The sequence below is a fragment of the Uranotaenia lowii genome, chromosome 3 (assembly GCF_029784155.1).
Source record: "Uranotaenia lowii strain MFRU-FL chromosome 3, ASM2978415v1, whole genome shotgun sequence".
NCBI classification, from domain to species: Eukaryota; Metazoa; Arthropoda; class Insecta; order Diptera; family Culicidae; genus Uranotaenia; species Uranotaenia lowii.
Window position 1 is genome coordinate 337,311,066 of NC_073693.1, and position 25,699 is coordinate 337,336,764.

At 31.8% G+C, this 25,699-nt stretch overlaps 1 protein-coding gene across 4 annotated transcripts in view; it reads right to left on the minus strand.

Moving 5' to 3' along the window:
- LOC129751418 (protein peste-like) overlaps positions 1 to 25,699 on the minus strand; it is a 71,019-nt gene that overhangs the window by 30,617 nt on the left and 14,703 nt on the right. The window contains exon 1 of one of the 4 annotated variants that reach the window (XM_055746910.1): positions 2,256 to 2,388. The exons of 1 other annotated variant lie outside the window; for it this stretch is intronic. The gene's annotated coding sequence lies outside the window, so the exon portion shown is untranslated. 2 more of the 4 variants (XM_055746912.1, XM_055746911.1) reach the window with 2 other exon arrangements.

The window sequence follows — 25,699 nt, forward strand, 5'->3', positions numbered from 1 at the left end:
TGAAACAAGAATAGTACCACTATGTGTTTTGCTTGTTAAGAAATGAATGATTGAAAATCACGAAAATTTTCTTTTACGGTTTGTTCTGATTTGCTTAATGTATAAATCAAGCATAAGTTTCCTTTTTTGGGACGTAGCAATTGGCGTTGAGGACCAAAAATGCGAAAAAGGGGTGTGGATTAGTACCACTTGAGTTTTTCAACGAAAACAAGATTATTTTTAAAAGTTTACTGTGTAAAAGTGAATAATAATGCTTCTACGAATTATTTTAATAGATAACTGCATTTTTAGGCGTTTTCCAGAATTTCAAAGGTTTTCAAAGGTATAAAAAGGGGGGTTTGAGAGATACTCCTCTAGCGTTAAGGAATTTGATATTTGAGCTATAAAACTTTATCAAACTGCTTGATTTTTTCATAAACATTCATAAGTATAATGCAACATGATGAAACATAGATTTGAGGCTGAATTTGAATCCAAAAAACAGGTTTTAATTCAAAAACACTAATGTTTTTTAATAGTCATACACTATTTCTTTAGTTTTCAGTCATAGATGGCAGCACTATCTTGCAATTTAACCAAATGTATGCCCATTTTCGAATATCCGGGAAAAATTAGGGTATGCTGGATGATTTTGGTCAAGAAATAAATACATGGTAATACCGTGTGAACGCTTTGGAAATTCTAAGATCACTAAATAAAAAAAAAATAGAATTGCATTAAGGTCACTAAAAGTGGATTTCTTGGACCTATAATAAAACTATTGTTGTACTTTCTGATGGAGCTTGATGGACCAGACGGCTAGCGGTATTATTGGTATGATTTGTAATTGAATCGGAAGTTGAGATGAGCAGGAATTTGGCGGTTGTACATTTTTGTGCTGGTGATTCTTTTGCAAATCCGGAAAAGCTTTCTGCAGCGTGAACTTCCACAAAACTGTGATGGGAAAATACCTTAAAATTAAGGAATATGGGCCTAAACAAACCTGGAAAATCAATATTGAGACTTAATTTGGTTTTAACTGCAAGATAGTGCTGCCATCTACGACTTGAAACTGGAAAAGTGTGGTTTACTAAAAAAAAATTATAAGTTTTTGATTTAGAACCTGTTTTTTTTTCAGATTCAAAATAAATCCCGAATGATTTTTTCATCATTTCACGTAATTTTAATAAAGAAAGTAAGAAGTTTGGTAAAAAATTACAGCTCAAATATCAAATTCCTTAACGCTAGATGAGCATCTCTTAAAACTATCTTTAAATACTTTTGAAAACCTTTAGAATTCTAGAAAATTCTTAAAAATGCAGTTATGTATTCAAATTATTTGTAGAAGCATTATTATTCACTTTTACACAGTAAATTTTTTTTTCTGGGATTTTCATCCTTTTGGATGATTCATCCCTAACACAGTAAATTTTTGAAAATAATCTTGTTTTAGTTGAAAAACTCAAGTGGAACTATTCTTATTTCGCACCCTTCACGTTTTTGGTCCTCAACGCCAATTGCTACGTCCAAAAAAAAAGGAAACTTATGCTTGATTTATCCGTTAAACAATTGAGAACAAACTGTAGAAGAAAATTTTCGTGATTTTTAATCATTCATATTTTACCAAGCAAAACACATATTGCTACTATTCTTATTTCGCTCACTGTATAATTTTGAACGTGTAGAGACGAACCAGCCAAAGGCTGAAAAACTCTCTAACAAAGATAAAAAAAAAAGCTTTGAATTTACTGCAAAAAAAAACTTAACAGCTTTAAAAAATTTTGGTTAGGAAAATGCTTTTATTTTAAACGATTATATGATAATGTGACTCTTTCAAACCTTGTTATTTTGAAAACTGTAATTTTAGGCTCTTCAGACTCAAAAGGTTGCCGACCACTGATCCATGTAGATGATCCAACAATCGTCTCTCGGAATAAGGAAATCACGGCGGCGCGCGTGAAGATGCACTATATAGTATTGGTTGAATTGTCACTCACTGGACAAATTGCGGCTTTGTAGTTCACTAAAGGGGGCGAAAGATCTCTCACGGTCACTTTCTTCGATGCAATGACACAAAGATCAGTGATGACAAACACCGATCTGCAACGATCTTCACCGACAAAAGATACCTATCTCCATATGTAGGTCTTTGTCCACGGTAAGATCACAACAAAAACAAAACATCACCACACCACCCGGTATGATCTCGAATCTCGATCAAACGTCAACAATCTACAGGTCAAATGTGACCTATAACTGGAACTATTCACACTCACCGATTCCGACCGATATTGGCAATGCAACGGCAATTCTTGCTCTAGTTAGCTAGGTTAGAACTATTTCATTTGACCACCACCCCTATTTGAAGCGTCAATTGATCAGACAGAACAGAACAACCCTTACATCACTCAAACCGTAGTTAATTTCGTCGCGCGCGTCTCGGACAATGTTGCACACCGGCATCGGTTCAAAACCCGGACTGAGACCGAGAGTCCAATGGAGACTGACTGAAGTGTCACCAGCACGATAATCGGACAATCCCATCGGAGTAGCACTTCTTTCGGGGCAACACTCCTGCGGAATGCCTTCGATCGGTTCGGTGGTGAGAAACTGCTGCCAGGAATTATCTTATCACTTCCTTCTTCCCATGGACTGGATGTAGAAGAGTATTATCACCTCTTTTTTTACCACTTGTTGTGTTGTATTTGTGACTAATTGGGCCGGGGTCGGACGTCGGTTTCGGCAACGAGAGTGAATAATTTCTCTATTTGCAGATAAGCTCACTAGCTAGAGATAGTACCTTCTTTTTTCGGGCTTTGGGTCTATGTTCTACCGTTTCTTGTGGTAGGTTTGTCCTTTGCTTTGGATGCTTTCTCTAGTTTTTGGTTATCACAAATATGTTACACGTTCCGCCTTTGGTAATTTTGAAATACAAAAATTCCAACAGCTTCAGACGCAAATGGTGCAGTGCAATCATCATTTAACCATATGCAGCGTGAATCATCTGTCACAAGCCGAAATAACACATTCGGATGATTTTTTCTCAGTCACCCCCATTCAGCTTGCGACTGTTTTAGAAGCATTTACGTGTTCGTTTAGAACCTATAAATTAACTTACTTCAACCTAGGCATTACTATTATCTTTACTTGTCCATCCCCCCATCTCCAACATTAGCTTTCGTAGTTTGTTTTTTTTTGTATCGAATTGGTAATAACACCAACATGTGAAATTATTTTTTCTACGAAGTTTTGTTAGTAAAATTTGTTCATACTTGCAATAAATATGGGCATCAGACAGACGTATGATGCACAATTTTTTTAAAACTTAACTTGATCCAGGGGTGGAAAACAGAAGAAAAAAAACAAAAAAAGGTGCTCAAATGTCAAATTGATCTGATTAAATCACCGATCAGTGAGCAGGCATCAAATTTTGTTTCATTAGAATGACCATTCTTAAAATTTTTTTTATGTCATTGAGAGAGTTTTGCATCGGATAAGTTTACAGGTTTCACCAAATTGAGCATGCCTCATCTATGAAAGCTTTGTTGATTTTGTTTGCTTCCAGCACGAATTTTTATCATAACCGATTACAATTTTTTCAGAAAGTGCTCATTTTTTTGTCGAAAAGTAATATAAGTCTATTTGCCTGACCTAGAACTTGATGTCCCCTATTCATGATCTAATTTACAATAAAGCGTCGACTGCAAAATTCCAGTAAAACGGAAAGCTGTAAAAATCACAAAAACCATGAAATGGATGTTCGCAATCGATTGTTTTTTAAATTTGTATGACAAAAATGCTCAGGAAATTATTGTTTATAGTTCAATACTGATAGCTTTCACATAACCCCTACTCTTCTAATATACTAGAACCAAAATCCTCAATGAAAATATCAAACGCATTTATTAATTATATCATCTAATTTAGAATGACGATATATGGAAACAATTAAATCTTCAAATCCCAAAATCTGTTTCGAATTGAAGGCTAATCGAGCATAATGTTTTCATATATGAAACTATTTTTACCCGAATTTCCATTTGGATTGTTGGCTTATGTATTATGCATTTCTTGATAAAAAAAATCTAAATGTTGAGCTCAATCTAGATAATGGGTGGCCAAATCATGGCCCGTGGGACTCCTCGGGCCCTCGAACGCTTATTTGTGTCCCGCGAAGCTTTGATCAGCTTCAATGTTATGAAATAAGAATTATACTTACAAAATAGAGCAAGGTCAAAATATTTGCAAACTCCTTATTAAATCGCAATTTTTTAAAAAGATTCTTCGAATCTTTTTCCAAATTTCGCTCTTAAACGCTCTTGACACAAAAGTCAGACATAACCAAAATGATAAATACGTTAAATTGATATTGGATTTCAAGATTTTGGAAATTATCGCCTTTGGCAATAGCTTTTTCCGTTAACGTAAGCTTTGTGAAAGGATCATTACTAATGGAATACTGTGAAATGTGCTATGACACCCACTTAACCCCCTAAAAGCTAAGCTTTTTTTCAAATTTCAACTTTAGTTCTACGAAAAACTTTAAAGATGATGAATTTTTTTTGAAAATTCTTCATAAAGTTCATAGCCCAAGAAACCAAGGACCAAGAAAACTTTACTTGGGGGTTGCGTTTTACAGGATTGACGGAAAATTTTATCAGGTTTCTCTGAAAGAGTTTTATAAAACAAAAAGAGTGAGCCATTTGGGTGTATCCGATCTCAAGGTCAAAAACACTCCTCAAATTTTCAGTCGTTTTCCAAAAATAAACAAGCTTTGGTCAGGATATTTTATGCCATTTATTCCAAACCACCCCCCATTGATAATAAAAAAGCAGCTCTTTCGCAGGCATTTTGCATAACACTGGCCAGAATTTCGGGCTTTATAGTAGTTATTTCAGATCGTAGACTAGCTTGAAATTCGGTGTGCTGGCGTTTACTTTACACAGCAAAAAAATCTGAATCCTTAACAACACTGAAATTGAAAAACCTTTAATATTACATGACGTCGAACGCGATTTGTTGATGTAAATTTACAGATTGAAAAAAGTTGAATCCATAATAGCACTGAATTCGAAGGACATGAATATTACATGACACGGAATGCGATTATTTGATGTAAATTTCCATCACATATGATGTAAATAAAAAGAAGCATCACAAATGACGGAATTTTCAGTGCGAATTAAATATTACACGTCTTAAATATTTACATGTCTTCCAAATTTTACAAGTCTGTTGAAATTCATAGACGTGTAATATTCAACTCGCTCTGAAAATTCCATCATATGTGTTGCTTCTTTTTCGTTACATCATATGTGATGTAATTATACAAATATTTTTGGTCATACACAATTCTTAACAACACTGAATAAGAAATTTCTTAAAATTACACGTCATGGAATGTGATGACGACATTGGATTTGTGTTTAATCGATATTACAAACACTGAACATGATAATGTCATGTAAAATTATGAACTGTCAAGAACAGGGCCATAGACACATGTAAATAAAGTGTCAAGTCAAGTCATGCACCAAAGTTTAAGCAGTTTTCCCACGAGTGAGGTTCCCGGAGATCTTCGTGAAGCAGGGATGCGGTTCCGGAAGCGGCTCCACATTAATCAACTTAGGATCCGGGGAATAAAGTAAAAGGGTGAAGTGAATCCTAATAAAAAAATGTGTGCTAAAAAATGTTTGTCGCTAAGTAAAATAAATTAAATTAGTTATAAAAAGGTTAAATTTTTATGAAGAGATGAGAAAATTCCATTGTTGAATCATATAAACAAAAAATAAAACAAAATAAATTCCAATTGGAAAGTTTCTCTTTCAATATTCAGTGAGATTATAATTTACATCATGTTTATTTTACGCGTTGCAAAATTTAACATCATTTTTATTTTACACGTTGCAAAATTTCACTGGCGTGTAATTTCCAACTAGCACTGAAAATTCCGTCATATATGATGCTTCTTTTTATTTACATCACATGTGATGTGATTTTACTGATTTTTTTCGTAGTGTGTACTTATGTTCACAGAAAAAAGTGTTGAGGACAGTTCAACTCTCCATTTTTTGAGACAATGATTTGAACGGTAAGCAAGCACAGTTTTCACAACTGAGCGATCGTTTTCGATGTAAAGCACTAGAATTTCAGCACGTTCTTTTGATTTGTATCGACTCATAGCTAAAAAGGCACTAAATGACGTTTCGAAATCGACTGAAAAAACACGAAGTAATTCGACTTTCATATCGGTTAAATTCCGATTGCGCACCTTGTATTTGAACGAAGAGAAGTATCCTGCACTTTATAAACATGGTTTGTTAGTAATTTCACTTTTTGGAAACACCTACAGATATGGAGAACTTTTCAATCGAAAGAAGCTAATAAATATTCAACAAGAACACGAATTACTGATCAACGTTCGGAAAACTATTAACTTGTAGCAAAGCAACATTATTAATCGAGATATCCACCTTTTTAATGCACGGCTTTTTTAATGAAAATAGCTATTACTTCAATTAACGAACGCGTGATGCAAAACAGTGTCTGATTCAAAACGTGATGCAAAACAGTACAGTGTCTGATTCAAGAAAATGATTGCCAATGCTATTTGAATGCACTTAGTTTCCAGAAATAGATCTGATCTCATGTTCGTCAAAATTCGTTCCTACCAATTATCATAGAAAAATATGATTTAATGATATTTATACAGACCTATGAGTCATAAAATCATAAAAAAATCAATTTTGAGCTTTTAAAAGAAAAAAAACAATGTCTTAAACACTTTTAAAATTAAAATCCAAGGTGGAAAAAAACTTTGTAACTACTCCAACTTAAAATGTTCAAATTGAATTTTTCGGCCATATATCCACTATTCATTTCAGAATATTGAGCTACGTAATGAAATCTAGAGGAAACTTTTTTTTTTGAAAAACTGACACTTTTTTGCCCTTGTATGGGTTCATTTAACACTAGCAAATGGTTACAATTTTTTTATTTTCTTGAAACATTGAAATTCTGAATTCTTTATTTTCTTTTAATTTTTAATAAAATGGCATCTTTAAAAAATCAAATAATTGCATAAAAGTATAAAGCTTAGTTCTATTAGAAATGAGACACTTTCTTTTGCTGATAGATCATTTACTAGTAATCGGACATTAAAAATTTTGCTGCCTGTGAAGAGTACTATCTAACCTATTTTGTTCATGCGTATTTGAGATATTTACGATGCAAGAGTGCAAGCACATGATCGGCAATTACGGTTAAGGGTCATCAGGGAAGTCAAGTCTCAAACACAGCAAAAATAATTCGTGTAATTTTAGATCGGAAACGATGCACGGAAACGGAACATCGTTTTTGATCTAAAATTCTATCACGGCGTGTAAATTTAGACCGAAAGCGATGCACGAAAATGGAACGGATTATTGTCGTGTAAAAATACACTGCGATGTAAAATTTAAGAATTTATTCTGGATATTCGCATTTTTTAGTAAATATTCAGGTTTCAAATATTAAAAGCCTTTATGAAAAATACATAAATGCAATGATTATTTTATTAGACATTTATTTTCAAACCAAGCACTTACAGTAAAAAAAAAATTCACACATAATGGGCAGCGCTGGAAGTTGCAGCAAACGTTGAAGAAGATTTCTACCCTGGTCAATATCACCACTGTCGGATTTCTGTTCCGGCCAATCCGGATCCGCGTCACTGTAAAAAAAGAAGAAAAATTGTTCATTTCGAACTATTTAGTTTTTATTCTGCATTTCATTTCATTTACCTTCAGCCTACCTGGAGCCTTGAAGTTGGAACCTCTGCGGTCTTACGACATGGGCTTTCACCTTTTACTATCATCATCTCGAGTGAAAACACATAAACATAAGCCGTCAATGAAAGGTAAACAATGGGTCTGTCATAAACTACATCTTTTTTTATGTAAAATTATCTCCCAAAGTTGCTTTCTAGATCATGCAGTGTAATTTTATTGCATCGAATTTAATTTTACACTTTTTATTTTAAAGCGAGGAAAAATAGACCAAAAATAGTTTGAAATTACATCTTTTTTAAATTACACTAGCGAAAAAATAGATGCCGTACGTTTTAGATTGCGTATATTTTTAGAAACTTTTTGCTGTGTACTAAAATTTTTAAGTTTTAATAAACGAAAAATTAAGTGTAGGTCGCTGAAATGTGAAAAAAAATTCAGCAATTAGCTGAAAGTGTTGCCTAGTTATGAGTCATTCAAACCTAACCTCAAACAACAATTATTTGCTGGTTGTTTTGTAAAAAATAAAATGATTTGCTAAAATTCTGCTCCTGTGGAAAAAAACAAAAAATTTCAAAACGAAAACTTTGGTTTTCGCTGTTTTTAAAAGCCGAAAAAAAATCATCTTGTTTGTACCCTTCGAAACCTACGATCCATACTAACCGATAAAACTTAAAGTTTAATCTCATGATGGTTTTACTTCGCTATTGTCAGATTTTTCCAGCAGTTTTGGCAATTTCTAAAAATATTGTATCCATTAAATTGCACTCAGTTTTTTTTTAGAAGAGAAGTATTGGACCAAAAAGTAATATAAATTAAATGAGAAGGATGCAGCCACCTACAATACAGATTAGAAGAAGTATGAGTTGGAAAAACTGATCAACATCATGACTGAAAAAAGTGTGCGCCGGCTGATGGGAGATACCAAGAATAATATAGAATTTGTTCTTACAAATTTATTTCAAATTTTTTCATTAATAATCATAAGATTACTATATTATTTATTATTTGCCGTAAATTCTATATGAACTTAGTTATGTGATTTGCAATTTTCCAGTTTTTTTTAGAAAGTTTTAACCTTGTTTTGTGAATCAATAAATTTTCGGCCTTTGAACATGCTTAACAATCTATACATGCAAATAAAAATTTATTTGAAACGGCTCATACCTTTAGGCTTTAAGGAGCCAAATTGTAAGCTTATATCTAGTTCACTTTTTGAAGAGTGTTGTTTAAGTTTGTTCCATTCATTGATGGAGAACACGTTCAGCCCTCAATCGTGTATAATCTTCCTTAAAAGAAAACAATTCAATTTTGAAAATTTGAGGTGTTTGGTGTTGGTTACTTTGTTATAGATTTATCTTTCTTTCTAATAATCACTGATGATTTCAATTTGAATTGTTCGAAATTTGTGATGTAACTTTTAAAGCCATTTAAGAGAAATATCCTATTGAAATTTTATTTGTTTACTTTTTTATTGAAACGATTCAATGGTTTTTTTTTCTTTTTTTTTATTAGAAAAACAATCTTTTAATAATTAATTTCATTTATTTTATTAATCTACATACAAAATTTTTGTCTTACATATTAATTATTTTATAAGACACTTTCACTTTCTAGCGTGGGGTGGGGCCGCTTTCAGAACCATTTCCGCTGCCGCTACTTTTCAGAGATATCCGGAACCAACGACATCGATGGACTGAGAAGCTAACTGTTTCAAAAAATAACTTTGGTTCACGACTTGACTGAACACTTTGTTTGCATATGTGTGTTCCTATTTTTAACAGTTTTTATTTTTACATGACATTATCGCGTTAAGTGTAATGTAATATTAATTAAACTCCATGGCGTTATAAACTCCGTGTAGTGTAATTTTCCGAAATTTCTAATTCAGTGCTGTTAAGAATTTTATGTGACCAGAAATGTTTGTAAAATTTAATCATATATGACGTAATGAGAAAGAAGCATCACATATGGATATTACACGTCTGTAAACTTCTTAAGACGAGTAAAATTTGAAAACATGTAATGTTTTTAAGTCGTGTGATACCTATATAATTCGCATTGAAAATTCCATCATATGTGATGTAAATTTAGGTATATCAAATAATTGTGTTCTTTGTCAGTTAATAATCGTGTCATTAGAATTCCGGGCTGTTCTTGATTCAATTTTTTTAGTCTGTAAATTTACATTAATAAATCGCATTGTATGTCATGTAATTTTAAAGGTTTTCAATTTCAGTGTTGTTAAGGATTCAGATTTTTAGCAGTGTAAGTTTTGAAAATAGTTGTACTGATTTGCCCAGCCTATAAAAAACGTGGACAAAATTCTGCAATTCTTATTCTAAGGGACCCCTTTAACTTATATTATAGTGACACTATTAGAGATATAATTTCAATATATTTTACGTTTTAATTCCAATTTTCTTGTTTCAATTCTTTTTTGGCCAGATTTCTAGAGCTTAAAGCAATTTTTTTATAATGCATTAAATTAAAAGACAGGTACATAATATAAAAAAAATCGAAATTAACAATTCAATATTTAAAAAATCCAAAATATTTTTTTTTACAAAAAGTGTAACGAAAGTAAATTCGTGCAAGCCCAAAGCTCCCGAAAACAAAAGAAACAAAAATACCCTATAATCACCGAGCAAATAAACTTTTATCGCTTTGATTGATGCCAGTCAGCGAGTGCGGAGGAGAACTTTATGCCGGCCGCCAGGTGTTCAACCATAATGGTGAGTTACAGTTTTTTTTATTCTCGCCCGCTCAGCTGTTGCACATTTTTCGCGACTTCGTTCACAACCGATTAGTCGATTAGCTACCACAATATGTCCTCACCTCAAAACTGATAAGATACGGGTACCTACTTGTAACAAGTGATACAATACTTGAGAATTTTAGTCAACAATTGTTGCTCATCCTGTCGTTGCACTCTGGAAGTTTCTTTTAATTGTTACTTAACTTTAGTTGAGTTTCAAACATCTATTGAATTCATAAAAAAATTACATCGCTTTAACCGCCTTAATCACAACTAAGTAGTAGTGATCTATTTTCCTTCACTCATCGAATCAGCCTATTTATCCGCCAGGCAAGTGCTCTCGTAGAGCACTATTTTTAACAAATCATTCCGGCGTATCAATGATTTGAACTCAGCACCAGACAACAATTAGCTATGCAGACTATAGCGTATACCTACTGGCTGCTAGCAGCCGCGGCGCAACGACTAATTCAATTTTCCCAATTGAAGTAGATATCGTCAAGAAGACACAGTCGAAATGTAGTAGTTCTAGCTACTAGACTGAGTAGGTGTAGCTCACTTCAACGTACGATATCTTGTTAGTCGCCTAGACTTCGATTGTTGGATGCCGGGTAGCAAAATTCGCCGAGTCATTTCTGTTGTTTTGGGTATTTTTTTCTGTTTTTCTTTTTCTGTGTTGTACTTGTGCCTACAGCAGGAATGTAGGAGAGAACCCGGCAATTTGCGCAGTAAAGAGTTATATTTTATTACAATTCTTCTTGGATTTCAATTGTCCGAACTGATTCCTTATTATCGTAGGATAACAGAGGTTTGACTTATGCTTCAATGGTGGCAAAAAGATTCTAAAGATTATCATTACGACTCCATGTAAGGCTCGATATGATACCTCCTCAATAGCTATCGTGTGAAACAAGCGAGAATCTTCATGATCCTTACGTTTGTTGTTGAGGAGACGGAATTTCAATTTTTTGAAGACAGAAACGAGCTATAATAATGAAGCTGGTTCACTTCCCATATCATCTTTTAATCCACCACTTTTTATGGAACATCCTGATAGAGTCACTGATTGGTTTTCTGATTTAATCGCTTCGAGTTCGGGTCTCAGTTACGAAAGAAATTCCTACTGACTGTCTATCGAAGCAAGAGTAATGTAGCTACATACAACATCAACATTTTTATTACTGATATTTTTCGAACACCAGAACCAAAGATAATGACCGAAAAAGAGAATAAAAAACTAAACTAAACACCAGATAAGCCGAGCTATGTGTCGGTTTTCATACTCCTAATCGATTACCGGGACTAATGCATGGTAGTTCGTTGATGGTGCTGCACGATGTTATTTTTTTCTAACATATTTTGATAAATCCTGTGTCACCATGCGTTTTCATTGATTTTGTGTTTCTAGCTTTCTAACGCTTTAGTATTTCTGTAGCGCTACTGTATCATGGAGTAGTTCTGAAACTTTCGTTTTACACATGGAAAATCAAAGAAAAATAACTTTTCCGCGAGCCGTCCAAATCAAGAACGGACAGCTCTTATTTAATTATCCAAAGCCGTTGCTGAACAAATGAGATTTTTTAGAGATCAAGTATGTTCTAAAAAAATGATACTCATTTACGAAAAAAAACTGAAATTTGAGTTCAGAAAATCGGTTCTTTGAGAAATGAGATACAACGAAGCAAAAAAAATGGAAGTCTTTGTTTCGAGTAAGATTTGTTTATCTACCGGAAAATCCCGGATAGAGGTCAAAATGTTCATCAGACCCCTACATATTTTTAAATTATCGGATAGATATATTCTTTACAATTCCAAAAATTAAAGAAGCACTCAAATTCTGGAATTCTGTCAGAAATTATAAGCAATTTGAAACTTCAATTTTTTTGGGACTTTTTTCATTCGGAACAAACTACAGACAACTTGGCTGAATAAATTTACTAATATTGAAAAACTAGAATAAATTACCTACACATTGAATCTAATATAATAAAAATCGGTCAACTTTTACGGCCACGGGAATGAAAACAAGCTGCAAGTCAAATTTCCCCGAAACGGATATTTGGCGAACAGCTTTGGAGGGTTAATTAGGGTTTATACAATAGGGTAACGGACCAATTTTGGACCGCTTTGGGAAGTGGCTATGCTATTTTTTGAAATAAAAAAGTACATGTTACAATTTTTGACTACTTTATCCGTTCATTACGAAGATCAAGGCTTTTTCTATCGAAACATATCGTCGTTTGTTGCAATGTAACAAGATATAAGCCTAAAAACTCGTTTCTTGGAACATTGCTCTGGTCGGTATTTTGGACCACCAAGTTTCTATTTCGGACCACCCTTTAGACCTATTTTGGACCACCCTTAAACTAAATAAGTTTTTTTTCTAAATTTTGCTATATTTACGACAGCGATTGATGCGCAACTATGCCAATAATTCAGTTTATCTTTTCCTTTCTTATTCTTGTAGTCAAGTTTTGTTTGTTCATGTTAATTTATCCCTGAACTAACTTTCTTCAATTTCTACCCAGCCTCTATTTGAGTACACTTGTATGTTGAATATTTCCTACTAAAACCATCTGTTTTTTCTACAACTAATTATGCTTTAAAACAGTCATTTTCGATAAGAATTGAGTAAAAACAGAATAAGTTTTCCATTATATAGTGTATTGAAATGTTTTGAAAATTCCGTCAGCACACTGCAATCCCGACGAAATTTGTTCTGCAGTGTTAAATACTGGTCAGTTGGCTTATTTTTAGGATCAATTTTTTAAACGCAAATCATCTTCAGACGACCCAATGATAAGTTAAGAAAGTCTGACAACATCAAATTGATGCATTTTGACTTCCAAAACCTTAGTGGATTTGATTTCGATTCAGTTCTGTAGAATTCGTAGATTCCAAAAAGATTCAAATGTGCGAGAATTATGCGATATTTGTAACCATCTAAAAGCCAGTTTTCTTTTCGCTGAAAAATTCGCAAAAGTTCAGTTTTATCTTTGAAACAACTTTTGTGCTACGAAATAAATTATCCTTGGAGTAAATTAATCAACAGTTTTCTTTTTCAATAATTGCATAACCACAGGGGCAGAAAAGCTTGAGTTTTAGTACTTTTTCGCTTGTAATTTTTACACATTTCAACAATTATTTTTCCTAAGTTTTCAATCACGTTAAGACTATCTCATAGCTATAGTTGAATATATTATATAAATTAGTCTAATATTAACTGAGATATTTCAACTGTTACAAATTTTAAACTCAGTTACATATTTGCCGATTTGTCGTCGGTTTTTTCCCAACCCTTCTCTTAAACGGGGTTTATATTTCGTCTATCTACCTAATCAACTATATTCTCGAATATCAACCCTGTATGTTTGTAAGTTTTAGACCAAAGTGTCAAAAAAATTTCATGACACATAACAAACAATAACTTAATAAAAAATTGGTGCATGTCCAGTTTTTCATGTTTTTGTTTAAGCTGTAGTTTTGACAACTGCTTATCAAACAGTTGCCATTAATGTAGATTGTAAGATTAACTTGGTTCAAAGCATAATGCACAAAAAGTAAGTTAAAACACTGATGAATTAAAACAATAAATGGCTTGATTATAATTCAATTGAAATGAACCCGGTCTGAGGGCGGTATTGGGCTTTAGCGAGTTGTTTCAATAAAATAAATAATACGAAAATTCCATTTTTTTATAAAAAGCGATTGAAATAGTGTGCATAATAGTTTTCATATCGTCGTACAACGTTTTATTGCGTTAATGAACATTTAACAGCAAGTTTAATACGCAGGTTATGTTGGGTGGTCCAAAATAAGTCCCTAAGGAAATAAGTAGGATCTATTTTCGACATGGCTCGAATTGCGATTAAAACAAGTTTTTTTGATTCTGCGAACTTGCAAACTAGTTTTCAAGTGTTTTATCATAGTTGTGAACATGTTTGTAGTTGTTAAATTTATCACACCTAGGCGGAAAACTTCTTGAAAGTTGAGTCCAATAATGGCACTTCCTCCTGAAATTGGCTTGGTTTGGCCCAACTGTGAAAAATCAAAACTTTATTTTCAATTGTCTATCTCTTATCAGCTTATTTTAATGGAATATTGGATATGATTAGAATCAAAAGAAGTAGCTTTAACTATATTTGTTCAAAATTTTCATGATTCACATGATATATGAGAGAAAGATTGGAAAAAAGCTGCAAGGTGGTCCAAAATATGTATCCGGTCCAAAATAAGTCCGTTACCCTACTCTTATAACCCTTTCTACAAAATCCTATCGTTGTTACAGTTTAGAGAACTGAATAAGCGTGAAAACTCTATAGGTGGGAGACATCGCCAGGCACTTTACATAAAGCCAAACCTCTATAAGGCAAATCCCGAAGGAGGAACAAAATAAAGTTTGAGATAGCTTATTGAAAAATTTGATAAATTCTTCGAAAAATCAAACAATTAGAAGAGCGAAAATCAAACTGTAGAAGATAGGAATCATATCACTATTTGTGTTCGATTTTTTTTTAATTTTAAGTCTTAAATTATTTTTTTTTATTTTGTGCAATGTTATTGTATACAACTTTATTGCACGCAAGCTTTTGTTTTAGTTTTACAATTTATTGTAGATTTGGATTATTTTTTATTATGTATGTAAAGCCCCGTCCCCCCATTTCCTTCGTGATTTTTCAACTCCAGAATTAGAATTTGGAATTTAACAAAACAGCATATCAACGGTAAAGACCTTCAAAGAGAGTTTAAAGCAGGAGTGGCCAAACCATGGCCCGCGGTTTTCTTTTTGTGGCCCGCGACTGTCTTTTTGACATTTTTAACATTTCCAAAATGTTAAATGTGGTCTTAGTTTTATTTAAGAGTTGAGTTTATTTTGGTTTCTGTACCATTTGGAGATGAAGTTTAACAAAATCTGTACCTCTGTTATCATTCGAGAATTCGAATTAAAATTCTGAAAAACCTGTATATTTGTTAATATTCTAATATTGATACATGAACTGTACTTTCGAATAACAGGTGTGTATTGTGATGATTTTTTCTTATTTTATCACCACTTACCATTATTCTTAAAGCAATGAAGACTCCAAAATAGATGCTTTAAGATGACATTAGTTTGATTGGTTTGTAAAGACTTAATGGAGAGAGCAATATGATATTTAATAAAAAACTTAGTAAAATTTAGTACGAAATCAAAACAAATTAATTTACTAATTAAACAAGTTATTTGTCAAAGCAAATATTTTGGGCATTTTAGATCGGAGCCAGCTTCCGTTGATTTCATTAGTCAGCTTCCATTGAAATCAACGAAATATTTATTGTAAATATCATGGGAAATAGATACATTGTATGACAATTTGCGCAGGGTGTTTCCAGATGTTCACCAATTTTAATTTTTTTTTTTAATTTTTGGATTATTTAATAGTTTTTGTAGCTTATTTATGGTTTTCCACAACTAACTTTTTTTTTTAAATATTTTATTTGAATTTTGAAAAGCTATAAAAATTAACTGCGTTTTTATGTGCCATGTTATCATATCCATTGAAAAATCACAAAGTAATGTGGATTTCATTTTTTTTTTGGCGAAAAAATATTATGTCAAATACCTGAGAAAAAAAAATTAAATCTGCAAAAAAGCTGGTATTTTAAAGCTTCATAAATACACAAATTTTGTAATCCTATGGAAAATTTATGAAGCTCGTCACAATCCCGTCAGATAATAAAGTTGTCCAAGTTGTCGATAATACTTTCGCAAAAGTTCGAACCCATTTAAATTCCATTTTATTATTCTTCTGTTAAAACAATTATTCCATAATAGGCATACCTACATGTTAAAAATGTGCCGTAATTCTTTGATAATTTTTTGAAATTTTTTATTCAAACCATGATTTTTAAACTGGTGAAAATTGAAAAAAAAAATTAAAAACCTCTCTCAAAATTTCTAAAAAAAATCAATTTTTCGATAAGATGAACAGATTAAGGATACATGAGAATCAATGAATAGATGAACATAAGCCGTGTATATCATGATTTTTTTTGAAAGATTCAGCGACGGGAGAACCGTTGTACTTTTTTCGAAAAATTCATGATATTTACGGTTTTTGATTTTCCTTTCATTGATTCTCATGTTTCTCTCAAAATTTTCATCATCTTCAAAAATTTGATAATTTTTAGAAACAAAATGAAACAAAGATGTTATCATAACATAAGTATCGATCAATAAAACTAAGTTCTACGAAACTTCAGAAGATATCGAAAAAGTTATGAGTTAGCATCATATTTAAATTGCTTGAAATTGACCATATCTGTGGTATCCATTATAAAAGATAGAGAAAACTAGACCAAATGTTTCTAAAAATGTGTATATTTATTCAAACCTTTTCACGCTAAGGCGAAGGTGTTGAGTTTTGAACGGAGAGGTTCTGATCTGTTTTTAACATTAGACTTAGTTTTCTAGTCTAGTTTTAATAGTTGGTAAGTACCAAGTTTTAAACGATTTTACAAACGACATTAATCGTATTTTCATTCATGACAAATCGGACTACTAGAATCATGGCATTTTTAGCATAGCATAGCATAGCATAGCATTGGGTGACTACACACATCTTGAATTGGCTGATACACGAGGTACAACTAACAATCAAGCTCAACACTAGATGCCAAAATGAGTATCTGGATTCAATACTCATTTCAAGTATTGCTATTGAGAATCAGTGTGGTACCATTATGCACACCGTGACAAGTCAATGTAATCATATGAGGATAATCTGAACAGCAAAATGAACTTTTCAGGTGCAAGAGAACTCATGCGACCCTACAAATAGGGATGCTGTTTCAGATAGGTTTAGGGAGGGCTATTTAAGTTTGGGGCTGTTCACTAATTACGTAAGCACATAGGGGGGGGGGGGGAGGGGGTTCACATTTGCTTACGATCTCTTACTAGGGGGGTAGGGGGGGTTTCCAAAAATCTTACGTAAGAAATGTTACATTAAAAATTTATCACAGCCACAGCCAAGCGAAACCATATTGCTCAGGTTTTTTTTACTCACTACCTATTTGTTGGTTAATTTTGATGTTATGTTTTAATGTCTTTGAATGAATAAAAAAAATTGCAGATTCTATAAAACTTATAGAGAACCAATGCAAACTAACATGCTATCAAAAACACTAAATCACATTATTAAAAAAGATCGTCGCTTTTCGCGTTCCATCATAACAATCTTTTTAATTGAGAAATTTATAGAACCAAAAAAGAAAATGGCGCGTTGTGACACCACGATTTGAATCCATCATATTTTGAAAATGACTTCATCCAGAATAATCTTTAAAAATCAATATAAGGTGCTTTAAATAATGAATTTCTAGATAGTCTTTTCTGTGATAGAAACTTACCAACTGTATATTTTACAAACGATTTACCAAAAAAATCCTTAAAACTTTATCGCTTACCGTTGAATGAGTCTGAGCTTTAAGGTTAGTTGACAACGTGATTGTCGTTCAAAAATTTTGTCCCAATTCTAGTATAGAATGATTTTTTTTTTAAGATTTTCATGATTTTCAGGTTAAAAAACATAACAAAATTTTATGGTACCTTTTGCTAACCAAATCTCTCTTTTTTAAATCGGAATTTAGATTTTATATTGTTTATTCGATTGTGAATTTTTTTTGAAAATTATTGTAACTATGATGTTTTCTTCAATCGTTCATGATATTTCATCTGTTGTTTTGCACAGATTGTGCTTATCAAATACAGTTTTTTTTTAATTTTACTTAAAAAGTGCTTTGCTTTGAAGCATGTATGTCACATTTTTAACATTTTCAAGCTATTTTTGAAAAAAAAAACGTGTCAATTTCTCAAAGAATAAAAAACGTAAGATCTTACAAGGGGGGGGGGGGGTTTGAAAAATCTTACTTTGTCATACCAGGAGGGGAGGGAGGGTTGAAAATTTCCAAAATCGTGCTTACGTAATTAGTGAACGGCCCCTTTATAGGAAATCCTACTTGGCAGGTAGGATTTATGTGAAATTTTTTTCGAAATGTGACGAACACAAAGATAAATAAAAATGGAAAGAGCTCACCAATTTACGGGGGACCTTATGTTGTAAACGATGCTACCATGCTTCAACATTCCGCTCTGGAATCGTTAACCTGTTTCGTAGTCTTTCCAATTTTTGGTCCATCCAAATCATTTTCTGTGCTTATATGATTTTTTCCTCAATTTCATATCATCATCATATCATCCAAATTTCGTGTGAAGCCAGCTGAGCTTGAGCGAGGCTTGATGACATGCTAGACGCTGCGACGCCAAAACTATCCGCTCTGCTATCGGTAACCAGAACTGCATGATTTTCCGCTCCCGGGATTCGAAGATTCAAATACGATAAAAATCCACTATTTACTTCTCAAATATCTAATTTTTCGGAACTTTTTCATCAGCTTGAAAAAAAAAATACGTCACAACGCAAAAAAGGATTGCTTCGATCCAAGAATCATGGCATTTTTAGAGATCACATTTTTACTTACTTTGTCCAACTGATTTTCCAGCTTTTCACCTGTGCTGGAAAAAAAGATTGCGTTTTTTAGGTCAAACACCTCTTATATTGGAATTTCATTTCCTACTTCAAATTTTTAAAATCTGTTTGGATAGTGTACAATTTTGGAGGCGAGAATTATTGGGATGTTTCTATAGCCGCGATCACTGTTTGAAAATCCAATTGATAGTATGCATTTCATTTGAAATTGCATTTTGAATTGTTGAAGTTAGTTCAGTTTTGAACCTATCAATGATGGAGGTCTGGTTAACTTTTGAATTATTATTTTAAAATGAATTTCTGAAAAACTTGGTTTGCAAATGAATAACGATCTTTTATTTTTTGCGCAGCGCTGTCGAATAAGTAGCGACATCTGAAATGGGCATTTGTGAAGCAGTACGCTCATGTTAGAAGTGAGTTGATCTTTTTTTCAGAACGCACGCAGTCGATAATATCATCAGTCATCACATAATTTTCTTTGTCCTTATTTTTTTAAGGAAAAGCCAGACAACTCAACATGATACAACAGTAAAAAATCAGGATTTTTATATTTTGAATAATTGTAAGATCTTGAAAAAAATTTAATGTACTGGAATTTTGACCCTAAATATTTGACATTTTTGCTCGGAATATAAAAAAAAAATGATGGTATGGCCCGCCTGTTGAAAATTTTGGCCACCCATGGCGTAAAGCATTCTGCAGCCCGATGAAGAGATGTCGTTGAAATACAGAACATGAGCGGTCCGATATTGCTTCCTTGGGGCCAGGCGCGGTCCTATGGGGGGGTGATCGGGGTGATCACCCCCCCCAAGCGGCAAAAAACCGTTACGAAGTACTCGCAAACGCTGGATTTCATATAAAAACTAAGAACTTATCCTAGTAGGTGTACTTTCGAATTGTAAAATTTTTCCACTCCGTGGGGGGTTTGTTTAATAAAAGAATTTATTAATCACTTAATAGCTTAAAACTGAAAAAAAAATTCGGTCCGTCAAACTAAAAAAGCTGTAACTTGCAATTCCCTGGACCGAATTTCACCAAATAACTTTTGTTGAAGTACTTACAGCGTTGAATTCGAATTTGCTGACCATATACGCTGCCGGCCATAAGTTTGGGATCACCCCCTCAAAAAAAGCTAATTTGTTTGGCCATATCTCAGTCATCTTATTACATATTCCATTTCATTTGATCTCATTCTAAAGTCGATGAGCAAAACCTTCTTCGTATGTTATTGACAAAATGTATATGTTAACTTAATATGACTTACACTTGACTTAAAGTTGGAAAATTTTACAAAAAATCGCACTTTACATTTAAACCCGATCAGCTCAGGGTTGGGTGGACCGAATTTAAAAATTCGAGTTGGATCTGAGTCTTTTTTCTTAAATCTCAAAACACATTTTTTAAAACTTTGTGCTAAAAATTTGCATAGTGCTTTAAACAGATAAAATAGCTACTTAAGTTATCGATCAACAATTTGGGCTCACCCCTCAATATGGTGTATCGGCATAAAAATTAGAATCATACGAAACATGCAGTTTAATTTCGTGCGTATCTCTGTCATCAAACAACGTATTGCTAATTTAATTTGAAGTTTTATTTAATGCTCATGAGTTGTTTTCGCTTTTTGGATATTTAGTGAAAATGTTTTTCAGACTAACTTTGTTAAAACTTTGGCAATAGTTTGATCATTTTTTGATAATGTTCACCAAATAGTCGGTATGTTCAAAAAATACCTGCAAACTTGTTTCGACCATAACTTTGTTATCTTACAAGTTATTGCAGATCGGGTTGGCTCCATGTTTGATGGATCAACATATCTCGATCCTTTTTAGAATTCATACTAAATTTCCATTTCTTGGTTTATTTTTCATTGCAAGATCCGATTTTTACAGAATGCATCTCCAAAGTCCATTTTTTTCTGAATTAAAGACACCTAAACTGACTTGACAATTTAAATTTTATTTTGGAAAGTTTTTTGATAAAAATTGCTTGTATTCGCCTAGACGTTGTAAAAATGATCGATTTTGATTTATTGATATAAAACAATTCTTCATAATTTGGTAATTTTTTTGATTTTTGGAATTTTAATTTACACACTTTTACGATTGAAAAAGAAATACAACTTTTAGATAAATATATGGAAAATGGCCAAACACATCAAATTTAAAATGTGTTTTCTCGAAATATTTTTATTTTTAATTTATCATTTAATTTTCTTCCGAAGGCTCGTTTACTGTGATATTTTACGTCTTTCATCAGCTTTTATGCATTTATACTCCTCTGGCTCAAAGGGCGTCATACATTTTGAGCCGTTATCTAATTCAAACAGTTTTAATATTGATCAATGGTTTTTATAGAAAAAAAATCCATTCTTTAATTTATAACTTTCGAAATTAAGTTAATTAAGTAAGAATTTTTTACGATAAAATTGTTCTGAGGCTAAATTATGATTAAAATTTTAAAAATATATTTCAATTATGGGGATTTTATGATAATGAAAAATTGAATTGAAAATATGAAACTAAGATTATTGGTTGAAAATTGATATCGATTATGCTCCAAATTCTATATAAAGCTCGAAAAAATAGTGTTTTTCACCTGTTTTGAATAGTACTTTTGCTCCAAATCAGCAAGAGGCTCGCGTTACCTGCGTATGTATGTGAGTAAAATTTATTTTCATCAATTCTATTATCACTTTAAAAATATTATTCACAATTGTATTTTTCGTAGAATATTTGGTGATGCAGATGGTACTTTTGAACACATTTTAAGCTTACCTATTTACGATATTTGCTATGTTCATGCTATTTATTTTAAGAATATTCGTTTCACCGAATTCTTGAAAAGGGCTAATAGTCGGTATTCGGCCGTTCGCACTATTCGGTACATCTCTAATGATATTTATTCAATTTTCTGAAAATACTGAAATTACATCTTCTGAAACAGAGGTGATGGATAAAATCCGATAAAAAATCGAATCAGAAATTTATTTCCAAAATCAGTTTTTAAAACTTAGGCTCCAAAAACTTGCCTATGTTTTAATTTTTCCCAGGTGAGATAAAACTATTCCGTCATCTCCGACTATTTTCTCGGAAACAAGGCAATCGCTCAAGTTGAACATTCGGAAGACATTTTCATAATTTTTGTCCAACACGGCTTCGTTGCAAATTAGTTACTTTTTTTTTTTGGATTCAGTTAAAATAAAATTAAAATTCAATGAGAGCTTAAATTTCAAGAAAAAAAATACAAATGAAAATGAAGTTGCAAAAGCTTCATATCTAAGAATATGATTTTGATGATCTTATATAGAGTTAAATTTATATTTAAAAATTGAAAAATTGGAACAAGAATTAATAATAATTCGATACTTTCGAACAACGATTCAGCAAAATACTGCAGAAAAAATTAAATATTCAGTTTTTAATTCAGAGCCATTATTAACGAACACTTTTCTCAAATAATTGTTTTGGAATTGTTGCAAAATGAGAAGCATTAAAATTTTGGCGAGGGTCTTACGCCGATATGAAGATGCCCAGTAAAAATATTGTGGATAACTTGAAGATTTTTTTACATTTCCTGCTACGGAATTTTCATTTGTGAATGACATTTATATCGGAAAATTCTTTAAAGGATTCTTAAAGTTGTAATTTTTCCGCCAGATATTTACGATCCTTCTTATTGACTGATTTTTGAAAATATTGAAAATCACCCCCCCCAAGAGCCAACTCTAGGACCGCCCCTGCTTGGGGCACTCCGGAGTTATTCTGGAACACGAAAGACTAATCATTTCTCTGCCGAACAGAACGGTTTATCAGGAATGATTCGAACCGAATACCGAGGCCTTCATCAAGCCCAAGATATTGAAGTTTTGCTAGGAGCAAACGGTGGGCAATTCAATCGATGGTGGCTTCGAGATCAGTATACACTATATCAACTTGACCCCCTTTTTCCATAGTGCGGAGACAGAATGAAGTAAACACCAAAATGTTCGTGTTTATCGAACACCCAGAATAAATCCGTGTTGATCAACCGAAATGTATTTAAGACTTTACAGCGTTGAAACATCTTATTTTTGTAAATTCTTTATTTGAAACGGCTCATACCTTAGGGTTTTAAGGAGCCAAACTCGATTTTTTACAATTTATTTGTTCAGCTTTACACTTTTGTTTTAGAGAAGAAGAAAGATAGAAAGGGATGTAAAAAAATAAAGGCGAAGACCGATAGCTTTAAGGGAAAGGTATATTTCGATCATGTAGTCCAAGTCAAACATAGCTAGCACATCCCTCAACGGAACGTTGGGTGGTTTTCCTCGGGCCCGAAGGGAGTCTATAATGAAGAGTCTTTGTGACACCAAAATTTCTAGTACTTTCGAACAGGCACATAGTGAGGTGATTTCTCTATAGCTCAATATGTTGTGCTTGTTGCCTCAACGACTTTTTCCAAGCACTTGGAATTTTTTAAGTTCGAATAGACAGGCTGAAGATTACTAACTGTGGCATCCATAGGGTATCGATTTAAGCTTTGCTTTAGCAACTTTAACTTCATCCTCCGAGAAATAAATTGATACTAGAATAATCATATTGCTGGGAACGTTAAGTAAGACTCTTAAAATTTTCATTTTTTTTTTATTTTTGTAATTCTTGAAATTTGTGTAATTTTTGTCATTTTTGTCATTTTTGTCATTTTTGTCATTTTTGTCATTTTTGTCATTTTTGTCATTTTTGTCATTTTTGTCATTTTTGTCATTTTTGTCATTTTTGTCATTTTTGTCATTTTTGTCATTTTTGTCATTTTTGTCATTTTTGTCATTTTTGTCATTTTTGTCATTTTTGTCATTTTTGTCATTTTTGTCATTTTTGTCATTTTTGTCATTTTTGTCATTTTTGTCATTTTTGTCATTTTTGTCATCTTTGTCATTTTTGTCATTTTTGTCATTTTTGTCATTTTTGTCATTTTTGTCATTTTTGTCATTTTTGTCATTTTTGTCATTTTTGTCATTTTTGTCATTTTTGTCATTTTTGTCATTTTTGTCATTTTTGTCATTTTTGTCATTTTTGTCATTTTTGTCATTTTTGTCATTTTTGTCATTTTTGTCATTTTTGTCATTTTTGTCATTTTTGTCATTTTTGTCATTTTTGTCATTTTTGTCATTTTTGTCATTTTTGTCATTTTTGTCATTTTTGTCATTTTTGTCATTTTTGTCATTTTTGTCATTTTTGACATTTTTGTCATTTTTGTCATTTTTGTCATTTTTGTCATTTTTGTCATTTTTGTCATTTTTGTCATTTTTGTCATTTTTGTCATTTTTGTCATTTTTGTCATTTTTGTCATTTTTGTCATTTTTGTCATTTTTGTCATTTTTGTCATTTTTGTCATTTTTGTCATTTTTGTCATTTTTGTCATTTTTGTCATTTTTGTCATTTTTGTCATTTTTGTCATTTTTGTCATTTTTGTCATTTTTGTCATTTTTGTCATTTTTGTCATTTTTGTCATTTTTGTCATTTTTGTCATTTTTGTCATTTTTGTCATTTTTGTCATTTTTGTCATTTTTGTCATTTTTGTCATTTTTGTCATTTTTGTCATTTTTGTCATTTTTGTCATTTTTGTCATTTTTGTCATTTTTGTCATTTTTGTCATTTTTGTCATTTTTGTCATTTTTGTCATTTTTGTCATTTTTGTCATTTTTGTCATTTTTGTCATTTTTGTCATTTTTGTCATTTTTGTCATTTTTGTCATTTTTGTCATTTTTGTCATTTTTGTCATTTTTGTCATTTTTGTCATTTTTGTCATTTTTGTCATTTTTGTCATTTTTGTCATTTTTGTCATTTTTGTCATTTTTGTCATTTTTGTCATTTTTGTCATTTTTGTCATTTTTGTCATTTTTGTCATTTTTGTCATTTTTGTCATTTTTGTCATTTTTGTCATTTTTGTCATTTTTGTCATTTTTGTCATTTTTGTCATTTTTGTCATTTTTGTCATTTTTGTCATTTTTGTCATTTTTGTCATTTTTGTCATTTTTGTCATTTTTGTCTTTTTTGTCATTTTTGTCATTTTTGTCATTTTTGTCATTTTTGTCATTTTTGTCATTTTTGTCATTTTTGTCATTTTTGTCATTTTTGTCATTTTTGTCATTTTTGTCATTTTTGTCATTTTTGTCATTTTTGTCATTTTTGTCATTTTTGTCATTTTTGTCATTTTTGTCATTTTTGTCATTTTTGTCATTTTTGTCATTTTTGTCATTTTTGTCATTTTTGTCATTTTTGTCATTTTTGTCATTTTTGTCATTTTTGTCATTTTTGTCATTTTTGTCATTTTTGTCATTTTTGTCATTTTTGTCATTTTTGTCATTTTTGTCATTTTTGTCATTTTTGTCATTTTTGTCATTTTTGTCATTTTTGTCATTTTTGTCATTTTTGTCATTTTTGTCATTTTTGTCATTTTTGTCATTTTTGTCATTTTTGTCATTTTTGTCATTTTTGTCATTTTTGTCATTTTTGTCATTTTTGTCATTTTTGTCATTTTTGTCATTTTTGTCATTTTTGTCATTTTTGTCATTTTTGTCATTTTTGTCATTTTTGTCATTTTTGTCATTTTTGTCATTTTTGTCATTTTTGTCATTTTTGTCATTTTTGTCATTTTTGTCATTTTTGTCATTTTTGTCATTTTTG